Source organism: Echeneis naucrates, unplaced genomic scaffold (assembly GCF_900963305.1).
Source record: "Echeneis naucrates unplaced genomic scaffold, fEcheNa1.1, whole genome shotgun sequence".
Lineage (NCBI taxonomy): Eukaryota > Metazoa > Chordata > Actinopteri > Carangiformes > Echeneidae > Echeneis > Echeneis naucrates.
Genome location: NW_021780168.1, coordinates 1,101,122 through 1,126,998, shown reverse-complemented (window position 1 = coordinate 1,126,998; position 25,877 = coordinate 1,101,122). Strand labels below are relative to the sequence as shown.

The following is a 25,877-nucleotide window of genomic DNA, read 5'->3' as shown; positions in this document are numbered from 1 at the left end:
GTCCAGGTCTCACTTCTTCCACTGGTGTCTGGTTGTAATTGACTTCCTGCTTTTTGGCATTGGTCACTTCAGCCACTTCCATTTTATTGGCCTCTGTAACTTCAGCTGCTTCCTGCTTGTTGGCCTCTCTCACTTCAGCAACTTCCTGCTTTTGGCCTCTCTCACTTTAGCCACTTCCTGTTTGTTGGTCTCTCTCACTTCAGCAACTTCCTGTTTGTTGGCCTCTGTAACTTCAGCAACTTCCTGTTTGTTGGCCTCTCTCACTTCAGCAACTTCCTGTTTGTTGGCCTCTGTAACTTCAGCAACTTCCTGTTTGTTGGCCTCTGTAACTTAAGCAACTTCCTGTTTGTTGGTCTCTCTCACTTCAGCAACTTCCTGTTTGTTGGCCTCTGAAACTTCAGCAACTTCCTGCTTTTGGCCTCTCTCACTTTAGCCACTTCCTGTTTGTTGGCCTCTCTCACTTCAGCAACTTCCTGTTTGTTGGCCTCTGTAACTTCAGCAACTTCCTGCTTTTGGCCTCTCTCACTTCAGCCACTTCCTGCTTGTTGACCTCCATTTCCATCAGATTGGACATGTGTTCTGGTTGGAGTTTGCTGTTTTTACCTTGCGAATGCAGCAACTTCTGCAGCCCGTGAATACGTCGGTTCTGTGTTTCCACTGTGAAAATGAAGTCCACATTGTCCTTTTTTGTGGCATTGTTCAGCTCTCTGGTTTTCTTCAACAGAGCCATTGCGTTTTTGTACATCTCGCTCATTTCTTTGTGGGACTCTGTCCGGTTCTCCACCAACTTCATCAGCCTCTGCTCCCTCTCTGTTGGTTTCTGAGTTTCTCCACAGTTGTCCTCTGGCTCTTCACCGTCCAGCAGCTCTTCCTTCTTTGAGGACTCTGAGGTGTTTGGAGATGATCTGTTCTGCGGTGGCTCTGTCTTTTTGAGCATCTCATCGTACCTGATGTAGTTGGAGAACATAAGTTTCACTCTCTCCAGTTCCTCCCTGAGTTTGGACTCATTCTCTCAGCCCTCTGTGTTTCTGCTGCTCTCAGGGCCTGTTCATCCTCCAGAGCCTTTTTTATCATTTCATTTTCCTTCAGCAGGCCTTCTGCCGTGTTGCCGTTATTTTGGCCTCCACGTGCGATCTTCATCTTCTTTGGCATGATGTTTGTGTTTGTCGGTGTGCTCTGATTTCTCAAACGTTGTAGTTCTCCTGTGCCTGTACTGTGATGTGACTCTGTCTGTCAGCTGGTATTTACATGGAATTATGGGGAGTCACTTTAAAGGCAACTGAATCATTTCAAAGGCGATGGAATCTTGTCCCAATAATGTCTTATAGAGCAGAAGACAGAGTTTTGTTTTTTAATAATGTATTATATTATCTTCTATCCACGTTCATTATTCTAATTGACCACTAGCGTGCAGTTACAGTCTATTGGTGTAACACATCATGGATTCTAGGTCTCCCACATGAATGCCTTTTATACCAGGCATAACTAACCCTAACCCTTCAAGCTACAATGAGAGCGACAAAAACATGCAGGAAATTTCAAGTTGTTAAATCCCTTCACCTGTAATACACCACTGACCAACCAAGAAGGAACTGGAACCCTCAGTCTTCTGATCCGAAGACAGAGGCCTTGTCCTTTAGGCCACGTGATCTCTGTGCGTGGGCCGTTTTAATGTCCTGTTGTTAGTTTATCATCTGATCATGTCATGTTTCATTGCTTCAACATTCATCAGGATGAAGGCAGCATCGAGCACCAGAGGTCAGTATTGGCCATGACCTGAGATCAGATCCACCTTCTGTGGAGGAGATCTGGAGATCTGGAAAATCCAGCTTGGGAAGTGCTCTTTGACTTTTTTCTGGTTTCCTGAGGAGAAAAACAGATCAGTCAGATGGGGTGACAGGAACATGAACAGGAGTCCTAAACATCTCTTTGCTTCAACATTCATCAGGATGAAGGAAGGGATCTGGAAAAGGTAAAGTCCTGTTCAGTCAATGCCTCACTGTGGAATCAATGAAGTTTTGTTTCAACACGTCATCATTTAAATGTTGGTTGTATTTTGCATTTGTCAGCTGAATCCACAGAATCACTGAAATGATGAAGTAAATCCAGGAAAGGAAAAACATTTGGCTCTGAATCTCAATGTAGATTTGAACAAAGAGCTCCAGCTGAAGAAAACAATGCTGTCTGTTTCCAGATGATGAAGAACTCAGTTCTCAGTTGATGCTCAGTTATCTCCATCTAGTGGACAGATGGTAGAAGTTGATTCCTGAAAAGAGGAAGTGACTTTTCCTCAGATCAAACTGTTGAAGGAGAACGAGCAGCTTCTTCCTCACTGACTCACTCAACCTCTGTCTCCTGGGTTTGGATTTGAGCCTCTTTCTCAGGAGCACACACAGAAAAAACAAGATTTTCTATTCCAACAATATACGTGATGTCCTCGTGTATGAATGAATGTTTCACTGATGCAGATTTTTACAGAACAACATCAACAACAAATAACTCCACGAGACTGTGTGACGTCACTGGAGATCAAAGGCATTTCCCGTCTTTCATTGATCTCCCACGTGACACAGATGCATACACACTCTCTGACGTTCACTTCAAATGGATGAGCACACGCAGTTTCTGTAGTGTAGTGGTTGTCATGTTCACCTCACACACTGAAGGTCTCTGGATAGAAACTGGGAGGAAACAACTTTATTCTCCATTTGTTTTTCCTCAGAGGAAGTGAAGTCACACAGCCCGTTTCCTGCCCCTCGTATAGTGGACAGTGTCTCCCTTGTCCCGCGGAAGACTGGGGTTCGGTTCCCCCACGGGGAATGTGCATTTTTCTATAATATCTCATTAACCAGAGTGATAAAAGTAAACACAGTGGCCTCACTCCCACAGGACTCCTTTGTAGCTTTTTTTTAGGATTGGACATCTTAATGCGCTCATAAGACAAGTTTGAAAATGTTTTCTAGAAATAAATGCAACACTGAAAAAGAGAGGGAGACGGTGTGGCAGGACATTACTGCTCGGCACAATGTTTATAAATGAAGTTTATAAAAGAAAAACTGCTTGAATGGTAGCCTATTCATTTATTATTTACATTTATTTATTTATTTATTTCATTTCGGTACAATCTTTTGGGGGAGAGGCCAAAGATATGTATATATGTATATGTTCCTGATAGTTCCTGATAGTTCTCTTCCCTTTCACATTCTTAACATTGTGACATTTAGCTTACACTGCTTTATTCACACATTCTCATCCTTTTTAACAGGACATGGCTGGGCAGCAGCAGGAGGGTCCCTCAACGTCCACTGCACAGACTGACACAATGAGATGGATGTTCAGTAAACATCAGAGACTCATTCTGTGGAATTCATGTGTAACTGTATCATTTAATGACCTCCTTATGTGTTACCAGTTACCAGTAAAAATTTTCAAAAAACCAACAAAGAAATGCAGCATTTGGACCACCAGATTAGGAGCGCAGATCTAGAAACTGAAATACTACAGGTGGGTGCAGGTCCCAGGTGAATTATTGGATCTTTAATGGACAGGATTCATACATTGATGTGACACACAGTCAGACACACAGTCAGACACAGTCCTCTGTGTCTGGTTTTGCAGAAGCAAAACAAAACAATACAAAAACAAATGTTTTTGGATTAACGTTCTGTCTTTGAAGCGGTATGATTATTTACAACTGGACAAGAGGACACATTATATGAATCATTACATTTGATCAGTGAGAAACCATAATTAGTGTTTTTATTTCTAATTCTTCCCAACTGAACAAAGCAGTAAATAAAGACCAGGTCTGTACAGATATATTCATATGACATGAGAATAAATGGTCAAATTACTTCCTGTGTGGAGAAACTGTCAGAGTTTGGATGAAAGATACACTGTTGTTCTGAGATGATCATTAATAATCAATCAATGAATGATCAATAAGCTTCACAGCTGTTCTGAATGGTGAAAGTGGGGCAGCCTTTGTGTTTACATCTGAATCACATGTGATTTTGGAAATTCTTCAAAGCAGCTTCAAAGGAAGAGTTTCATTCTGTGAGTATTGTGACATCATCAGGTGACATCATCAGGTGATGTATCAAAGGCAGCAGCTCTTCAGACTCACTCACTTCAAACCTTTGAGGAAGTGACACACAACTGTGAGGAGCACAAGAGTTCACCGACACAGACGTGGTTTCAGAAACAGACTGCAGAGAAACTGGCAGTACTGATGCTGAACTGCTTTAAGTGTCTGTCTTATAAACAGGACATCCTGCATTCACCCAGCAGAGCTTCACTCTCAGTGGACTTCCTGCTCTTCACTTAAACAAACTGATGAAAACCATCACTTCCTGTATGACAGCTGTCCTTAGCAGAAGGATTTTTTTTTTTATTGACCACTTTTCACAGATCAAATCAAATCAAATCAGATTTATTTGTATAGCGCCAAATCATAACAAAGTTAGATCAAGGCACTTTACAGATAGAGCAGGTCTAGACCGAACTCTTTATAGATTAACAGGAGATAAACTTTGGTAAGAGTCATGAGATTGCCAAGCACCCACATGTTCCAGCCTATACTTGTCATTGTTGAGCTAATGGCTGCAATCCTGCTAACTATTAATGCATTAAGAAATCAGCTCCCCTGATGACTGTGAGGTGACAGACGGGGTTCTGATTTTCCTAAAGTTTTGCAGGTAATAGAAAGCTGCCCTCCTGACTTGTTTTATGTGAGGGACAAAAGACATGTCCTGGTCAAAAGTTATAGTTAATAGTATCATCAATAATGTGATGTGGATCCATCTGCTTGAGGGGGTGGGGCACACACCTGAACACATCACAGACATAAAAGTTTGAGGATTCATTTTTGTGTGTGTGTCTTCAGAGAGGAGGTTCAGGAGTAAATTAGACTGTGGTATTGATGGAATAAATCAATGCAAACATACAAAATTTGGATCAGATGTCTGCACACTGTGTGTGTTATTGAAATGATGCCTGCTGGTATCAGATATTATAGTAAAGCTAACTACAGAACCACAGTGGCACCACCTGTGTTTTTTTTCCCCCCAGGCGGAAAATGGAAGCGTATTAGAGGGCAGCTTTTATTTGCTCATACTAAATTAACTACACTAAAGACTAAACTAAACAAAGGATAATTAAGTTTGATACATTTTATGTTTTTGATGTTTACATAGAAATTAGTGCATTAGAATAGAATCTAATAACCTAATCATGTGTTAAATATGCAGCATGAAACTTTTATCTTTAAGCAGAGTAGTGACTACTAGTCAGATGAATGTCATGAAGTAAAATGTCCAGCTTTCCCTTTGTCATATTGACAGGTAAAGGAGTGTGTGTTCTGTAAGTTACTTTATTAAATATTTTATTTAACTTTATGGTAGAGGGTTAGGCATTTTTTTTTTTTTTTACATTTTTGATTTGAGGGCCAGCACAGCGGCCTCACAGCAAGAACTTTGTGTGTTTGATTCCCTGGCCTGGGGTCTTTCTGTATCAAGTTTGTGTGTTCTCCACATGCCTCCTGGTACTCCGGTTTCCTTCAAACTGATTTTAAAGTGTGAGTGGTTGTTGTTCATCTCTGTCTGTCCACATGTGTTGGCCCTGCGATGTCCAGAGTGTACACTCCCAGTATGAGCTGGGATAACTGGAATTCATTTTGGAGTAATGTTTAACATTAATACTTTGGATATTATCATTTGTTTAACATCTGACTTTTTGATATGAATGACCTTCCTATGACCTTCCTGTTAGGGTTTAGGGTTAGGGTTAGATCAGCAAAACTGACCTCGATAGTCAAAATTTGCTCAATCACGTCAACTCATCCAGAATGAGATTGGTTTACAGTAACCTAAATTCCCAGACACTGACGAGTTTTGGAAAGGCCTCTCCTATTCCCCTTCTTTCTGCTGGTCAGTCTTTGGTGGGTTTTCTCATAAAGGACTGAAATGAGATGCAGTGTACATGTTGACACATTGCTAAATTACCTCCAACATTCTGTGACTGTGACTCCTACAAAAGGTCTGACTTAGAGAGCTGCTCATAACTGCTCATAACGAGAATCTGAAAGGAGAGAAATGCCAACCAACACAGTGATCGCCAGCTCTTCCAAATCAACCAAGAAAACTGCTGCTAAAGACAAATTCTAAACTTAACTAAACTTAAACACTGATGAGAGAGTCAGGTGGATTAAAGTGTTGTTTGACTCGGTGCACTGAACAAGCTGTGTACAGCCAACAACAACAAGATCCATTTAAACAGTCCCTCAAGGCACAAAGTCAGCTCCAGAAGAAGTTACAAGACAAGGAGGAGTGACTCTTTTGGAAAGGTTCATAATTATAATTCTTAATTCAGGCCTGTTTCAAATACTTATTTAAATGTATGCAAAATGTAATTAATATATTTATATAAATACAGTTTGTTGGTCAAATACAAATTAGTTTTTCTGAACTAAGATAATAGTTTGAATAGCAAACAAAAAAAAAACAGATTTATAGGCATTTACTTTGATATTTACAGCTCAAACATTTATATTGACATCTTTAAAACTCTAACCTGCCTTATGCAGAATCTAAAGGAACCCAGAATGTCTATTTTTTTTTTTTCTGGATAATTTCTTCTAATCTACAAAAACATTAGATTCGGATAAAACATTATTTTATCAGTATTATTCACATCTGTATTTCTGATTTTGGCTTCAAGAAGGCAAATGCACCACGAACCCAAACTAAATGGGAAACGAGAAAAAGGTTTTCTGTCAGAAATTCTTTGAGGTAAGAGCTCAGAAAACCAGCTCTAATATGTGTTCAGCTGTGTGGCAATAAGAGACTTTCATCTGGGAGAATGTGGTTTGAGTCTCACTGTCTATAGATTTAGTTAACTATTCTTTCCGTTAAATGCCTTGAAGTCACACGAAATGAAAAAGAATAAATCTGCATACATCAGATAAACCTACAAAGACTCTAACTCCGACTGCATCTTAGCACTTCTATGAGGAGTGTTTCTTCTTACATTATCTCACTTTACTTCCATCTACATCATAAATTTCAGTATGATTTATGTACATTGTCCACTTGTCAAAAACGCTGTTCAGATCCACAAATATCTGGCTTTTATTGGGAATGGAAAAGGTTACAATTAGCTTTCAGGGCAATTGATATATGCAGTGGACTGGATGGTACTCATTACCTATGGAAACAAATATTTTTGAAGGAAATAAAAGATTAGGGATTGCTTCTTGGAGTCAGGAGCTGTGAAACAACCCTGAATATCCTCCTCATGACACCACTTTCAATTAAAGAAACTAAAATCAAAATTAGCAGGTACCCTTTTTTAAAAATGTGAGTAAACTTGTCTATAGAATCAGATTTACTGCCAGTCAGGTTTGCCTTACTGCTCAGACTGAAGACACATAACGGGGAGGATTGGTGTCATCAGAGCATGCAGAGACAAATGCTGCTGGCCTTGTTGCTACTGATTTAAACAGCTCTGTCACATTTCATCTCCACGTCAGTGCTCCTGTACAACAATTGAAATCCTCATTATCTCAAATCAACTACTATTTCACAGCACAACTCAGAAGGTGACATTTGCTACATCTCAGTCGAGGATGAGACTTTAATGGAATCCATCCTTTCCCTTCCCTGCTTATTATGATTGTTAACAACAGCGGCCATACTTTGTACACTAACAATTAGTCACCGTCAGAGAAAGTTCTTGGTGTGCACCTACAAGTTTTCCTTCTGAGAAATTAATATAAGGCTGTCCCCCCGGCCTAAAAAGACAAATGAGCACAAGATATCAGTAATGTTGTTATGATTTGGTGCTCTATAAATCAATTTGATTTGAGTTAACAGGTACTTTGACTCTTTGCAGGGGACAGTTTCTTTAGCCAAAATGTCATCACAACCAAAACCTTGAATTCTCTTTCAGCTCACTGATGGAAGATCATGACTGTTGCTCCCTGCTGTGATGTCTGTCTGCAATAGAAATTGAGAGCCTACTTTGGCTCATACAGACATCCTTCACTATTCTACTGGAAAATGGACATGCGGCCTGAGAGTGTGTTAAAAATGTCATATGTGTGAGTCTCACGGTCAACAGCTGTCAGTCCTACAAATAGACACTTAATACTTATATTTGGTGATGAAGGTCTAATCTTTTTTTCCCTTCCAATCCACATAAAGATCAGGGATGAGACGGCGTTCCATCTGATGCTGCTATAGACATGTATTAATTTATTTCATTTATAGAGGTTCAAAGGACATTTGCTTTTCTTCTTCCTTTGGGCAATAAGTGGGTTGTCGAATTGACATAATTGTTAGACAAATTCCAGTAAAATTATCCAATTACTTCTTTAAAAGTTCCCGCCTGAAGCCAAATATTCGTAATTGGGACTCATTCATGTTTGCACTGCGTGTAACCACCACTCCTGTTTCTGTTCCTGTCAGAGTATTTAAGAGGTGATCTCTCACCTGAAGCCACCACAGGCTGAAAGCAGGAAGGAAGAGGAGAAGAGAGTCTTGCTACAGGTTTGCTATAGACTCATCTGTCATCTGTTACCTTATTTAAAGAACTGATTACCAGAAGAAGTTGGCTGCTTCCTGCACAAAAATGGACAACATGAACAGGTCTTTTTTCTCTCTCTCTCTTCTGCAGCATCCACCATGAAGCCTTTGTCTTTATTCATATGTGCCATGATGGTTCTGACTGGAGCTAATGGTAAGTATTTACCCAGAATATTTTTGGGTGTCATTTTTTATATCCTCACTTTATACTTTTTTCATCTGATAAAAGCCTGAAATTTGGTGCTTTTAACGTCTTCACCACATTTCTGACTTCTTTACAGATGTAAGCTTTGCTTACAAAAATATGAAAATATCTGTATGAAGGAACACGTTGTCCTACTTTAGCAGCAGATGGACAGTGTTTCTTCAACTGTACCAATAATCGCAGTCTTGTATAGAGTACCCAGCAGCATAAAATTACAGTTAGCTTACTGGAAAACAATTAGAGTAAAGTGAATGTCACCTATTAGAATACTAGAGTGAAAGTCTAAAAGTAGTTATTTGCTGTAATCGAGGATCAAAAGTTATTTGATATTAAATGGACTTTAAAAGTGTTAAAAGTAAAAGTATGAAGTATTTTTTAACAAGTTAATGCTGCCAGTAGAGAAAGGATCCTTTCAAAAATGTTTTTTAACAATTCACATACTTTCAACGAACCAACAAAAATGAAACAAACAACCACCCCAGTTTGGTTCCAGCCAAAAACACAAGACCTTGGTCCCTGGAGGACTGAGTATTGGGACTACATAGTGGGAGTCAGTTAGTCTGCTGCACACACACATACACACATTCAGTCATTCAGGGTATACACAGATATCCTGATGTTGACAATGACACAGTTGTGTGTGTGTGTGTGTGTGTGTGTGTGTGTGTTACCAAAAAACTAGTCCACGTTCTTAAAATTCTGTTTTGTTAAATCTTCCAGCTCACCCACATCATGAGGCCAAAGTGGACTGGGAGGAATATAAGGAACACTTGCGTAAGTAAAACAATGACACAAAAAGAGCTCTGTGTGTGTGTTTGTGTGTGTGTGTGTGTGTGTGTGTTACCAAAAAACTAGTCCACGTTCTTAAAATTCTGTTTTGTTAAATCTTCCAGCTCACCCACATCATGAGGCCAAAGTGGACTGGGAGAACATTGACTGGGAGGAATACAAGGAACACTTGCGTAAGTAAAACAATGACACAAAAAGAGCTCTCTGTATATGTGTGTGTGTGTGTGTGTGTGTGTGTTACCAAAAAACTAGCCCACGTTCTTAAAATTCTGTTTTGTTAAATCTTCCAGCTCACCCACATCATGAGGCCAAAGTGGACTGGGAGAACATTGACTGGGAGGAATACAAGGAACACTTGCGTAAGAAAAACAATGACACAAAAAGAGCTCTCTGTGTGTGTGTGTGTGTGTGTGTGTGTGTGTGTGTGTGTGTTACCAAAAAACTAGTCCACGTTCTTAAAATTCTGTTTTGTTAAATCTTCCAGCTCACCCACATCATGAGGCCAAAGTGGACTGGGAGAACATTGACTGGGAGGAATACAAGGAACACTTGCGTAAGTAAAACAATGACACAAAAAGAGCTCTGTGTGTGTCTGTGTGTGTGTGTGTGTGTGTGTGTTACCAAAAAACTAGCCCACGTTCTTAAAATTCTGTTTTGTTAAATCTTCCAGCTCACCCACATCATGAGGCCAAAGTGGACTGGGAGAACATTGACTGGGAGGAATACAAGGAACACTTGCGTAAGTAAAACAATGACACAAAAAGAGCTCTGTGTGTGTGTGTGTGTGTGTGTGTGTGTGTGTGTGTGTGTGTGTTACCAAAAAACTAGTCCACGTTCTTAAAATTCTGTTTTGTTAAATCTTCCAGCTCACCAACATCATGAGGCCAAAGTGGACTGGGAGAACATTGACTGGGAGGAATACAAGGAACACTTGCGTAAGAAAAACAATGACACAAAAAGAGCTCTCTGTGTGTGTGTGTGTGTGTGTGTTACCAAAAAACTAGTCCACGTTCTTAAAATTCTGTTTTGTTAAATCTTCCAGCTCACCCACATCATGAGGCCAAAGTGGACTGGGAGAACATTGACTGGGAGGAATACAAGGAACACTTGCGTAAGTAAAACAATGACACAAAAAGAGCTCTGTGTGTGTCTGTGTGTGTCTGTGTGTGTGTGTGTGTGTGTGTGTTACCAAAAAACTAGCCCACGTTCTTAAAATTCTGTTTTGTTAAATCTTCCAGCTCACCCACATCATGAGGCCAAAGTGGACTGGGAGGAATATAAGGAACACTTACGTAAGAAAAACAATGACACAAAAAGAGCTCTCTGTGTGTGTGTGTGAGTGTGTGTTACCAAAAAACTAGCCCACGTTCTTAAAATTCTGTTTTGTTAAATCTTCCAGCTCACCCACATCATGAGGCCAAAGTGGACTGGGAGAACATTGACTGGGAGGAATATAAGGAACACTTACGTAAGAAAAACAATGACACAAAAAGAGCTCTGTGTGTGTGTATGTGTGTGTTACCAAAAAACTAGCCCACGTTATTGAAATTCTGCTTTGTTAAATATTGCAGCTCATCATGAGACCAAAGAGGACTGAGACATATATGAGGACATAAAGAGGCTGACCGAGTCCTGTTTTGGATCCTTCTGAGAAACATGACAGGATGTTTGTGTGGTCTCATCTATCTCCAGCAGGATTGTTTTGATGGATCTCTGAGCTGAGGTGATGATGTCACCATCAGTCTCATATCTAATCTGAATTCTCCGACTGTGTTTCCTCTCTCTTGCTGCTTCTGAGGAGCTGGGTTTTCTCTGGGTTTGGGGCCTTTAATAAAACATTCAGCGAGGTCTTTTTCTGCTCTGTTTTGTTCCTTTTTGTCAAATGCATTAAAAGATAAATAAAAAAATAATCTTACACAGTGAAAAATCTTCTGGTTTGTCACTTTGTTTTCTGATTATAAGGTGGGGGGGGGGTCATTTCCCTTAATCCAACAGTGGGCCCTTTCAGATAACAAAAAAGCAAGAAAAGAAAACTTCTATGAGAGTGGGTATTTAAATCCTGCTGTTGTGTTCATTTCAGCTAACATCCATTGTGTCCCTGGTCACTTTTGACCGGGAATCATTTTTTTCCATTCTAAATGTGTAATAATACATATATTATCAGCTGATGTTGTATTAGATCTTTGTATTGACTTCAGCTCATATAAGCATTACATGTTTTGAACTTGTATTAGCTGTCTATGTCCTACAGGCCTCATTACAGGCTCATACCAACACATTATATACAAATTAAATACAAATAAAAATAGAAAGAAACCTGTTGTACTTTTTCTCACAGAGTACTTCACTGAAATGTTTAACAAGGTCACTTTTTTGAAACCAAATTATCTAAACTGTGGCACAAAATCGCAACTTTTGTGTTTCCGGTCAAAACTGACCGGTATGGTTTATTTATTGAAAACAAACACCACAGGGAAAACTTACGACAACTATGCAACAAAATTAAGCTACAAGTTTTCTATTGTAGCTCTGAAAAGACAGTGCCATAGTGTCATGTCCATAATCCTCAGTTTTGCCCTGTCATGTGCATTTTGGGTGGTATACTGAGGTCATTGCATGTTCTTTGCAAATGTATACACCGCATCTGTGGCACACTTGTAAATCGATCAGATTTGACCGGAACGCAGCAGGAGGGTAAAATTCTTTGTTGGATCTGTCTGTCTGTATCATGTCAGAAACTCTGAAACACTCTGAACTTCTTTAAAACACGGTGGATATGAAAGTGTCCAGCAGTCCATGATGGATTATTATAGAAAGATATCTACTTTAATGCAAATACACTGTTGCATATATACACAGAAATTACAATAAATGTTAAGATGTTGCCGAATAAATTATGACAATTGTGTGATGGAGAGTGACATCAGAGTTCTGTCTCACTCAGCAGAGGAACAAAGGAGGAGCTTGTGTTTGTCAGTTAACGCAGCCCCAACAAGCAGCATTTACTGAATCCAAAACTCAAGTCAACACACACGTTGGATAATTAATCGTGACTCTAAACTTTTTCCCTGCAGTTTGTTGAATAAATGTGTTGTCCTCCTTCAGCAGGAAGTTTCTGTGGTCTTGGTAATGGTTTGAAGAACAGAATGATCAGACAATGATCCTCTTAAATTCATGAGGATTGTTAACTGCAGTGATTAGGGATTAGGGTTGTGGTGTTGCAGCTGATCTGAAGAAATCTATTTAAAATTGCAGATCATCATAATTTTTTACTGAATATTTGACCAGGACAACCCCAAAGAAAAGCATTTATGCAGAAAGGAATAACTGCAGCTGTCTGAGTTATAGCTTCAGATATGGCTGGCTGTTGTTTTTGTCTGTTAACAAGTAGAGCTTAGTTCACACATTTGTTATCCTGTTGACTGATTCAGAGAAAAGAACTTTTGAAATTACCAACACTGCCCAACAAACAGCATTTACTGCTCTCAGAACACAACTCTGTGCTTTGGTTATGGTGATCTTAAGGAAAGGTTCATACTTTTAGCTGAGCTCAACAAATCCATTGAAAATGTCAATCTTCATAGATTTAGTTGAAATTCCAACAAGGACACCCCCAGAGGGACGCACTCACTGAAGGTGAGTGCCAATTCTACATACAAATAGGAAATAAAAAAAAAAAAGTACAACCATGGAGAGGGGGGGGTACAACCAGCCGTTTGGAGGACGCTACACAAGTCAGAACCAGAGCTCAGGCTGTTGGTACACAAACAAAGAAAGGCATACTTGTGGATTCACAAGATTATATCAGGATCTGACCTTTTCCTGTTCCATCAGTAACCATCAAAGGAGATGCTGATTCTGTGATGTCACAAAGGTTCTAATGACATCACAGAGATCAAAGACTCCTCCCCCGCAGCTACTCTTCCTGGGGTCCAAATGAAAATGCAAATCTGCAGTCAAACAGGTTCAGGTAGATTCAGAGTTCTACATTAAAACAAACCACTTCACAATCAATGCCACCTGCAGGAGTTAGGGTTAGGCTTCCATTGCCAGATCCTCTACATTTAGATGCACTTTAGAGTGGTGCTGTGGCTTAGCTGGTAAAAAAGCACCTGCCTTGTAAATAGTAGATCCTGGGTTCAAATCCCAGCAGTGCCTTGCTCCTAATGTTAGATGTTGTGGATATAACAGCTGAAAAATTTTCCTGCCTGGACAAGCACTGACTGAGGTGCCATTTTCCATCCTGAACAGGAAACGTTTCAGCTGTGTGCTGTACCTACGATACTTTGCTCAGAAAGTCCGATCTCACTATCCTGTCTGCAGAAGTCTTATATCATAACAATGAAAACTTAACGTTCTCCCCCAACCTATCAATGATCTGGATAGTCTTCATGTCTCCTTTTGGTCCAGCTTCAACTTTGGTTGAGGAGGTGAAACCAAGCAAAGCCCCAGATAGCAGATACCAGGTGCAAACCACATCTGAGACCTAAAATCCATGATGTGTTAAACTGAGAACTCAGTCATCACACTCAACTGATGTATGCAGGATCCAGAGGAATGGAGGCAACTGGCAGTGGTGGGATTCAAACCCACGCCTCCTAAAAGGGTGGAGCCTTAATCCAGCACCTTGGACACTTCAGAATGGGAGTGACACCCATGTCACATTTTGAGAAACCTCGATGCTGTGTCCAAAGGTTTGGAGGAGAGAATGGCAGAAAGATGTCTATGAAGCCTTTTGGACACACAACCAGTCAGCGTGCCAGTTGAAATATCAGCGTGTTAGACAAAATAAGTACTTCCTGTGCCTGTTTAGCAATGCTGGGGATTGCACCAAAGGATTCATACATGGAAAGCACACATTCTACCACTGAGCTACATTCCCTGCATGGTGTGGCAGCTTTAGCAGCTTTAGCTAACCAGATAGCTTCTGAGCTAAAACACTTATCTGTCTGATGAAACCTTTTGGATGAGATGAGGACATTGATAATGCTGCCTGTCCTGCTGAATTTAGGTCACCTATGTCACCTATGTCACATTCATGCAGCGTGTGTAGAAACAGTTCATTGCATCAGAATTAGGAAAGTTGTATGATGACGTCATGTATGACTTTCCTGACTGAGGAGTGACATCAGAGCTCCGTCTCACTCAGCAGAGGAACAAAGGAGGCACTTGTGTTTGAACCTGTGTGAGAAAAACAGAAAAAATAAGACTCTCCCTGATTGGGTTAGTTGCCACGTTATAAAATGCAGGAAGCACTTCTGAACATGCCAGCAAGTGTTGAAGGCAGCTGATGCCTGGAGATTTGTGACATCTTGGTGAAAGGTGTTACCTACATTTAGCAACATCCAAATGTTAGAAAACCAGTGCTGCTTGGAATATGTAAGACATGAAAAACCCCCATAGACTCCAATATACTATGACTTTCTGAAACAAACAGTGGAGCCCCCTGGTGGTCAGTAGAAGTGCAGACCAAGGCTTCAGTCCGCATACATCTTCCACATGTGATGGCATACACATGTGGAAGCCTTGTGTGTCACATGTGGAATAATGAGATGTCATTTCCACTGTGTGCTGTGCTGAAATAACTCATTTGGGAGAGTGTTAGATTGAAGATTTAAAGGTCCCTGTTTCAATCCCGGGTATCAGCAGCTATTGTGGGTCCTTTCAAAGACAATCCCTGAGCTTTGTTTTTTAATTATGGAGTTAAAGTCACTTAGTGTCACAGATTCTATGTCTCCCACATGAATGCCTTTGGTACCAGGCATTGCTTCTTAAGTTAAAGCCGAAATGAGAGATAAAATGTTATTCAGGAAATTTCAAATTGTTTATTCCCTTCACCTGTAATACACCACTGACCAACCACAAAGGGACTCTAACCCACAGCCTTCTGATCCAAAGTCAGACGACTCGTCCTTTAGGTCATGTGGTCTCTGAGTGTGGTTGACTTTAATGTCCTGTTGTCAGTTTATCGAGATCAACCGGCAGAGGAGCCAGCTGGAGCTGCTGCAGCCCTGAGTCCTGATCCACAAAACGGGTCGGTTGTTTTTATGAGTGAGAAAGGCTGAGGACTGTATTTGGCAGATGTAGAATGAAGCAGCTGGAGGAATAACTGTGTTCATATTGTAGCTAATAAAGAGGATTCATTATTGAATCGTTTCCTCCAGATGTTCAGCAGCTGATGGTGAAAAAAGAGGTTCCTACTGAGTTCACCTCCAGTCCGGATCCAGAGGATTCAGAGAGTCCAGTCCTTAAACAGGAACAGGAGGAGGACCAGGTACCAGGACTGGAGGAGACCAGGAACCCTGTGAGGCCGTTTCAGGTGAAGAGTGAGGATGAAGAGATGAATGAACCGGCCAGGAGCTGTGATCCACAGAGTCCTCTTCAACCAGATCCAGATCCAGAGGAAGAGGTCCCAGACTGCTCTGATACTGAAATCAGTGAGAATGATTCTAATGAAACCAGAGTGGCCCAGTCAGATGTGAAAATAGATGAAGGTGATGTAAATGTTAGAAGATATGATGACAGCAGTGAAAAACCCATCAGCTTCTCTGAGTGTGGGAAAACATTTTTAAAAAAGTGGGATCTGAAGACTCACATGAAGAAACAGCACATGCAAGTTCACTCAGGAGAGAGACCATTTGGCTGCTCATTTTGTGGGAAAAGAGTTAAGCGACGAGATTGTCTTCAATCACACATGAAGGTCCACACAGAAGAGAAACCGGTGAGCTGTCATGTTTGTGGGAAAAGATTTAACCAAAAGGGAGCCTTTAACATGCACATGAAGGTCCATACAGAAGAGAAAACCCTTCAGCTGTGATGTTTGTGGGAACACAGTTAAACTAAAGCGAAGCCTTAAATTACACATGAAGGTCCATACAGAAGAGAAACCACTTGGTTGTGACAACTGTAAAGAAAAAGACCAAAGCGGCTGACTGCAGGATCTTTGCTGGTTAACCAAAAATAAAACTGTCACATTTTTGGTAATTTTTTTACTTTTGCTTTGTTGTTTTCTTGTCCTCACTCATTTGTGTTTGGGTCAGTGACATATTTCCCAGAAAAAAAAAGGGTTTTGTAAAAAAATTCAAATAATAGACATAAAAAACGTTGACTTTTGTTCTACTAACTCTCATGTTTTCGAAACACGTTTTTTTTTTTTTTTACATTTTTAATTGGATTAAGAATTTGTGAAAATTTGTTGCATTAGTGTCTAAAATCGTCATTTGGTGTGAGATGAAAGTAATTCTATGTAAATTGAAAATGGATCAAACCTTTCTTAAGTTACTCACTTTATCAAAGTTTATAACTAAACTGTCATCCATTATAGTTTTGTGAAAATGAATTGAATTTGTTTATTATTTTCTAAATCATCGCTTAATGCGAGACCTATATTTTCTACTTATGATATACTTTGATATAAAATTCTAAAAATATTTGTGACTCTTGCTGATACTATTTTCTATGTAGTCTGTGAACGTTTTCAGTTTTTAGAATTCATAAAGGTATGTTATTTTCACAGGTAGTGGACTCTGGCTGGCAGAAATTAGATCCACAGGTCACAGTAAGGTCATGGGGATGCTCTGGTACCAAAGAGAGCCAGAAAACCAAACAACACCAACAAACCCCCGAGCTTTGAGCCTTAAAACTGTAAAGATGCCAGAGTAATTTACTGTTGGCTCAAGAAACCTCCATCAGACTTACTCCCCCACAGGAAACGGATAATTTACATAAAACCCCCACAGAGGGACTCTGATTTCAGGTGGTAACAACAACTATCACCTCCCACCAAACAAAGTCTAAAGGCACCTTGCTGCCCTGCGGTGCTCCCAGCAGGAACTCACTTCACTCAGATTATCAAGGAGAACATTTGTCCTCAACTTCAGCTCTCCTGCTCCCTCACACCGGCGGGTGAACAGCAGACTTCAATACACTCTGACTTTTCCAACCAATTCAATAAGTCTTTGTACGCATGCGCTCATCCATTTGAAGTGAACGTCAGAGAGTGTGACGTATGAATCTGTGTCGCGTGGGAGATCAATGAAAGACAGGAAATGCCTTTGATCTCCTTTGACGTCACACAGTCTCGTTGTGGAGTTATTAGTTGTTGATGTTGTTCTGTAAAAATCAGCATCAGTGAAGCATTCATTCATACACGAGGACATCGCGTATATTGTTGGAATAGAAAATATTTTTTTTTCTGTGTGTGCTCCTGAGAAAGAGGCTCATGTGCTGGTTGAAGTGAATCAGCACAGCTTCTGTCAGGAACATCTGTTTGTTGCTGACAACATCTGGATTACAGATGACACATCAGACTGATATTATCTGTGTCGTGGTGTTCAGAGATTTCAGCAGCTCACATCCAACACAGAGACTCTGAGCAGGCCCACCTGGTCTTAGACCCAGACCCAGACCCAGACCTAAATCCAAACCCAGGAGACAGAGGTTGAGTGAGTCAGTGAGGAAGAAGCTGCTCGTTCTCCTTCAACAGTTTGATCTGAGGAAAAGTCACTTCCTCTTTTCAGGAATCAACTTCTACCATCTGTCCACTAGATGGAGATAACTGAGCATCAACTGAGAACTGAGTTCTTCATCATCTCGAAACAGACAGCATTGTTTTCTTCAGCTGGAGCTCTTTGTTCAAATCTACATTGACATGATACTTACATTCAAAAATATTGACTTCTTTTTTTTTTAAGATAAAAATTGTTTTCAAGAAATCTGAAATTGGACATCTACAGAATGATCTTCTGCTCAGAGAGAAGAGAGTTGTGGGGAAATACTATTAATTGGAAGATTTCACTGCAATGTGACCAAAGGTGTGACTGAAACAGTGAGCAGGTTCATTCACATCTGGTGAAAACAAGGTGAGTCACTGTCTCCCTTTTTGGTGCTGTCTGCTTTAGTTTATTTGTACATTAGAAGGACACTGATAAAGACTTTATGATAGAACACTGTGCAGGGGAAGTTAGAGGAAAATGGAATGGATATAATAAAAGCATCAGAGTTTATTATTTATCTGTGAATTCAAACAAAATTCTTCATGAATTTCGCCACCGGGTGTCGTCATCCCTTTTGTTGACGTCACTGCCGTAAATGCTAAAAGCCCGATCAGGAAGTGTGTCCCTCGCCTGTAATCCAAGTTACCGGGAGGCTGAGGCTGGAGGAGCTCTGGGCTGCAGCGGACTATGTCGATCGGGTGTCCGCACTAAGTTCGGTATCGATATGGTGCTCCGGAGGGAGCCCGGGATCACCAGGTCGTCTAAGGAGGGGTGCACCGGCCCAGGTCGGACACGGAGCAGGTCAAAGGTCAAAGCCCCTGTGAATAGACGCTGTAGTTCAGCCTGAGTAAGACAGCGGGACCCGGTCTTTATGCTGCTACTATACACACCACCTCATCCTTTATTCACACTGAAATCTTCCACAAACTGAAGGACTCTGTTGCTCCACCTGGACCAGAGACCAACAACACAACAGTCTGATCTGACTTCATTCATTTTAACATTCGAAAAAAGCTGCAGTTGCCACCAGAACAGGAATTTAAAATAAACACGAACACCAGATTAAAATAGAATTCATGTGTATTTTATATTTTTCTAACTGTAGCAGTGAGCGATTACATGTATTATTTACTTCAACTGCATATGTTTATAACATGTTGCCGATGATACTCCCCAAAACTGTTCATAGCCCTTTATTGTTAATGCATGAATCTGTAGAACTCTAAAAAATTTAACTTACAAAGAAGACAGTAAATATGGATGTCATATGTATGTACTTAAGTAAAAAAAAAAAGCACATTTTTGTGTATAAAACAGCTTAAATACAATCAATAGGATGGAAAAGCATTTCTCACTGTTGCAGTTAAGGCCTCAGTTTGAACTTGAATTGAAGACTTGTTCTTTCAGAGGAAACAGAGCAGCTCAGTGTAGGTCAGCAGGCTGAAGTCCTGTTAGTCAGAGCACACCTGGACCGACAGGTGAAAATACAGAGAAGAAGAAATTGACTTGGTGTTTGATTATTTCTCCTCAAAGACAGTTAATGATGTGTAAACTTTGCCCTCCAGACTTTTGGATACACCAGGGAAGGATAAGGACCCTGATGAAGACATCACTGAATCTGATGACAGCAGCAGAAGGTCCCTCTCTGTGATGAAGTGATGATTAGGGTTGTTTCTTTTTGCTCTAATTATTGATTTATAGTCTCAATGTTTTCTGAATTTTATAGTTGTAAAATGCAGTTTTGTCTTCTCCATGGGGTTGGTTGGTCAGATGCAGCAAGCCCAGCCCATTTATGTGAACGTGCACAGATCTAGATGGAAAAACCAGCTTTGATTAGCATGTTGATAACCAGCTTTGTGACACAGTTTATCAGGATTGTAGATGTCTGGGTAAGTGAAGCTGCATCACTAAAACAGATCCCAGGCATGTTAATCCAGCTTTGTGATACAGGCCTCTGGTTCCTCAGTGTCTCTTTGCTCTTTGAAGGAGGCAGCATCTTTTGAAAACACACACTGATCTGCTGATATGCTGATGCTGAAGATGTTATGTGTCTCACCAGACAACTCTAGATATACACTGTAGAAAAACAAACTGTCCCCATACACACTGTAGACAAACACACTTTAAAATATACCATCCTCATAAACGCTGTCATATATAATGCTACTATGCCACTTCTAATCTGATCATTGTAGACAAATATAACTGTGAATGTGGGCATGTGTAATAATGTCATATAATAGTTTTAAAAGATAATGGATAATTTATTTGTCCCATATTGTACATCACATCACATAAATCAAAGGTCATTGGATCTTTATGATCCACGTGATATGGATTATTACTGTCAATGATTGACTTCAATTCATTCCAAAGTTCAGAGCTGCTCTGGTATCAGATTTTCCTGTAAGTCATTTTCAGTTTTCTACATAGAGCTCAGACTGTGTTTGGATCAACACCTTTTGAAAACCTGCTGTCAGATGTACATGTAGATATTGTCTTTAGTTTTTCATGGAAGCTGCAGTTAAAGTTCACCTTCACTCATCAGCTGCACGAAGATTAGTTCTACCATCAGGTAACGTAACCACCAGCCTTCAGCCTGTTTGTCAGTGAATGTTGAACTGATTTAAAAACAGATTGTAAAGCCAACAAAATGGAAATTTTAAGTTATTTAGTTGCATAGATGTATAAAATACTAAACTTCACTCCTTCTGACTCCTACAAATAAAAAAGTGATATATTATTTAGGAATTGACATTTAGAAATATATTTGAAAACTGATTTTTTGATGCTCATATTTGGGGCCATGATGATCATTTTCAACCAGCTACCTTCTCAGATATATAAAGAAGAGTAACTAACTCAGATGGGCTGTTGAAGAACATGGCAAAAAGACAGGTAGATAGACAAAGTGCTAAAATAACACAAACTACTCAGTTCTGTTTAATGTTAACTATTAAAGGAAACTGTTAATTTAAATGTTGCAGTCAGTGAATGCTTTAATCGTGATGATGAACCATCAAACTCCTCACAGCTCCCTGTTCAGATTCCAGATAAAGAGGGTTGGTTGTGAATGATGCGGTTACTAATTAACAAGATCTCTTCAAATGTTTGTCATAAGGACATAAATTCATAAAATTAAAATTACTGCTGAAAAGATCACAATGATATCAATTAAACAAGCAAAATGTTTTCTGACAATTCACTTGAATGTGTTTCAAACCACGTCTGCTCATGAAATAACATCTCTAAATAACAATTTAAAAGGTTATGTGAAAAGGGTTTTTGGCTTTCAGGACTGATACTCTGATGCACATTTCGGGCCAGGTACCTGACATCTCTTCTTAGATGCAAGTGCATCAATGTCTGAGGTTAGAGCAAGAGAGGGAGATATTCAAACAGGTGTAGGCAGGAACGAGATGCTGCAAAGAGTTCATGGAGATGAGCTGTAGTGTGGAATTCATGAGGATAATGGAGCAGCAGGTGTTGTAAGAACATGGGATGGCGATGAGTCACCTGCAGGATGAGGACAGGGAGAGAGAGGAGAGAAACTGGGAGAGACAGACTTCAGGAAAACATGGTTTGTAAATGCAGTGCACATGCTTAGAACTGGGAGAAACAGGGATTTCATGCAAGGGGAGGGAGAGAGAAAGAGATGATGCTCAGTCCTTCCCCCAGCAGCCTAGGCCTATAGCAGCATAGCTAAAGAGTAGAGGACTTTAACTTTTTAACTATAAACTCTGTCATACAGGAAAGTTTTAAGCCTGGTCTTGAAAGTTACTAAAGAGTCCGCCCCCCGGACCGATGCTGGAAGTTGGCTCCATAGAAGAGCATCTTGAAAACTGAAAGATCTGTAGAGAGCATTTGAGCAGCTTAGGCACGAATTTGGGGCAGTGTGTCGGGAGGATACATGGAAACTGTGCAGCACCCACAGACTCATACTTTGACTTGAGCGTGACACTACACTGGAGTTCAATTAGCTGCATTTGGAGGTTGGCTGGTGCACTTTCCTCGTCAACTAAAAGGATTACTGAGCAGTCTGCATTTGTACTTTAAACTCGGCGCTGATTACGCTGAATCTTTCAGCAAACTGTGCACTCTGTAATACGGCGGGCGTGACATGTTTGTCCGAGGTGCCTGGAAGAATGGAAGCTAAGTGTTGCCAACTCCCCGGTAAGGAAAGTATCTATTGGCTGTATTCGCAAGAAGTCGCTAAATAACGTCATTGCATAATTTGCATAATTGGCCAAATTGTAGTGGACGCCTAATAAAACGAAATTAATTCCACCAATCTTCTACCGCTTCTGGTGTACGTAACTAATTTAAAAACTCAAATTAATGATCTCAAGTCTCTACGGGACTCACGCAGGATGAGTGGGACACTACACAGAGCAGCACACAGCAGTTGGGCCTTCGTCACAAATCTAAACAAAACGATAGCTATTTGCTAACAATAGCTTATGCAAGGGTAGCAGTTTGTCAGATGGATGCTAACGATAGCTTCAAGGCTGAATACGAACTACATGTGTTGCCTGGGACACTTTTTTCTTTAATTTTATGTCTTCCTTATCATGGACAGGAATTGCTTAACAAATGAATACGTCACATTTAATGTAAAATCACATTCAAATTTTTACCCATAATAAATTGCCATTGAAAACATAAATCATGGTAAATTACCTGGAATTTTGATTGCAAAAACTTAAATGACTTCCAATATCTTCAAATCCACAGGCATTTTATTGTTTTGAAAATGCTTTCCTTAAAATTACATTATTTAATGTGCACTTTTTGTAAAATAGTGTTTTAAATTGTCTCTCTACAGTTATGTACTGTAAATCAACCTCTGGGCCGCGGACCATTACCATGCTGCACAGAAAGAAATAATTTAGACACTTTTTATATTTGTTTTTGTAGTGTATCTTACTTTGAAGGCATGTTTAAACGTTACCAGAGAGGATGTTACTCATGTTATATTCTTCCGAGGATGCTGCTAATAACTACACAGTGGATTCACATTTATCATTATGTTTAGCCCTAACCCTAACCTTTTTGGTTTTTTGGGTTTTTTTGTTTTTTTTTTGCATTTCTCTGCCACACCTTTAAGGTCGGTCTGTGAAAATACTGTCCGACATTAAAACGGTCCATGACGCAAAAAAGGTTTGAGATCACTGCTGTAAATTTTGTATCTGTAGAAATACTACTTATTACCTCTAAAATATTTCTGAAATTTCATGTGCATTTCTTCATTATTATTATTCTTATTATTATTATTATTATTATTATTATTATTATTATTATTATTTTATTATTAGGAGAGATCTGGAAAATTACATCACATTTTATGAAAAATTACATTAGAATATAAAAAATATGTTAAATTACCTAATGATAATAATAATAATAATGTAATATTATATTATGGTTAATTACATGTAATTCTAAAGATAAAGCTTTAAACTGCTAGTATCTCTTAATTTGCAGTTCTCTTATAGAAAATGGTAAAAAAGAGAAAAACCTTGTATGTAAGAGTACATTTAAAGATGTACAAATACAATGAATTGCCATTCAAAAATATTATTTTATTATTATTATTATTATTGTTATTATTATTATTATTACTATAATCTTAAATTCTAGTTAACTGTAATTTAAAACTTAAAGCATAAATGCTGAAAATCTGTAAAGCTACTGACGTTTTATTGTTTTATTTGAAAACAGGAGAAATCAATTAAAAATGCATGTAAAAATATATTATATATTTATTTATTATTATTATTATTATTATTTTTTTTTTTTTTTTTTTTTTTTTTTTTTTTTTTTTTTTTTTTTACAGTGCAGAGAACAGAGAAAAGCCCTCCTGTAGCTCAGCAAGAAGAGGGAGTCAGTGCCAGACCTGGCCCCATAGCAGCCCTGCTGCAGGTAAGAGAGCCAGAGCAGGATTTTCTACATGAGGGGGACAAGAGATGTTCCAAGCAGTGTTATTTTGGCAGCAAGTTTGGAATTAGATTGGCTGCAGTCTTTTCACTAAAATGTCACTGAGTGTTAGTCATATACACTGGTTCAGTTACACTCCAGTCAAGTTCAAGATTGTCCTTAAAGAGGACTTTGGCGGTGTTGTTGACCAATAGCAGCACTAAAACAACAAAATAAAGTTATTCTGGCACAGATTCAGTTTGGACTGGTTTTAACGCCACTCTGATGTTGTTTCATACTTTGGACTCTGAAGTTATGAGGATGTAACTTTTCCTCAGCTCAAACAGACACCAGTGAGGGAGAACAAGCAGCTTCTTCTCTTCACATGAAGCTGGAAAGTGTCAGAAAGTCTCCCTGAAGTGAGTTGAGCAGGTGAGAATCTGTAAATGTGTGAACAGGATCACTGTGACCACATTGTGTTGTTTCACCGTTTGACTGGACAGTAGAACTCTTTTTTTAATCCTGTCCTGTTCAGCAGTTGGGGCAGACAGTATGAATGCTCCTGGTGCCTTGTTGTGCTGACATTTTTTCCTCTTTGTTTCTGACATACTCCTTCTGTCGCCATCTGTGTTTAACTTTATGGGCAATGGTATTGGTTGATTGATAAAGATACTCAACTGAGGCTCAGGATTGGATAGAATGAGAGAGCAAAGACAGAAGGGGGGGGCACAAAAACAACAATAGCAACAACAATATCAACACAGGGAAGACATAGGGGTGATTTGATGAATTGTCAGTTGTAGTCCTTTAAATTTTACATATTGCAATATTTATCTGATGTGATTAAAACATTTTTATATAATGCAAATATAAAGAATTGAACATTAATTTTGAATGTTGTCTGGATTTTCTGCCTGTTGATTTTAGTCAGATTCTGTAATAAACAGTTTGCTGTTGGGAGTTAAAAGCTGAAGTTAGTGACATGTTACTGGCAGGAATGGTGATGTATGTGTCCTGTAATGTAAATCCTGTTGTTGTGTTTGTGTGAAGGTGGAGGCTCAGCTATGAATCAGTGTGAGGACAGAGAGGAGGGAGCCCCTCCCTCTAAAACCACTCTGTGTGGGGAACATGAGAGTCAGACCAAAGCTCAGAGGTGAGATGAGGATCTCTAACTGTCCATCTGTCAGAGCTCATTATTCACTCTCACTGTCACTTACATTTGTGACTCTGGAACTTTTTCTGCTGCTGTTTTGGTTATCTTTGTTTTCACAGGGGGCCCAACCAAAATGTGGAGATATTATGATAATTCATAACAACAACAAAAACAATAATCTTTATTTGCCATGCACCTTTCAAAAACATTCAAACTGACTAAGTGACAAGTAAATTTAATTTAAGAATTAAAAAAATAAAATATTCTGGGTGATTCTTAGCTATACAAAGGAAAACAATTCTTTAGTTTCTTCTCAGTTTCTTATTTGTTGATTATTTTACTGTCAGCTCTGTTTCTTCTAGCAACCAGAAGTCAAGACCAGATTTTCCTGAACCAAGCTGTGCGTCCATGAAGAGTGATGGGTCTATGGGTCGTTTTATTGAGTTTAAGGGAGGACAACAGTCTGCTGTATCCAGCAGTGTGTCCAAGAAGCGTTATCGGTCTATGGAGCATCGTATTAACTTTAAGGGAGGACAACAGTCAGCTGTGTCCAGCTGTGTTTCAATGAAGAGTGATCAGTCTATGGATGATTTTATCAAAGAAAAAAGGTAAAAGCTGATCATTTGCTGTCTTTGTTTGACTCATTAAAAGTATCAAAGCTTGTCTATCAGTTTCTCTGGTGTTCATAGAAAACTCCTGGAACAAACTGTGTGTTTGTGTCTTTTCTCCTCAGATTT

The 25,877-nt window shown here is 39.5% G+C and overlaps 1 protein-coding gene and 1 long non-coding RNA gene across 2 annotated transcripts in view; both read left to right on the top strand.

The window, feature by feature from the left end:
• The window catches only part of LOC115038391 (NACHT, LRR and PYD domains-containing protein 12-like), a gene marked incomplete at its 5' end in the record, with an annotated part of 488,710 nt that overhangs the window by 92,079 nt on the left and 370,754 nt on the right, over positions 1-25,877 (top strand). The gene's annotated exons all lie outside the window — the stretch shown is intronic.
• Positions 9,525-9,935, top strand: LOC115038416 (uncharacterized). Its single transcript, XR_003840542.1, has 3 exons — positions 9,525-9,561; positions 9,681-9,749; positions 9,867-9,935. It is a non-coding gene; the product is annotated as an uncharacterized LOC115038416 (long non-coding RNA).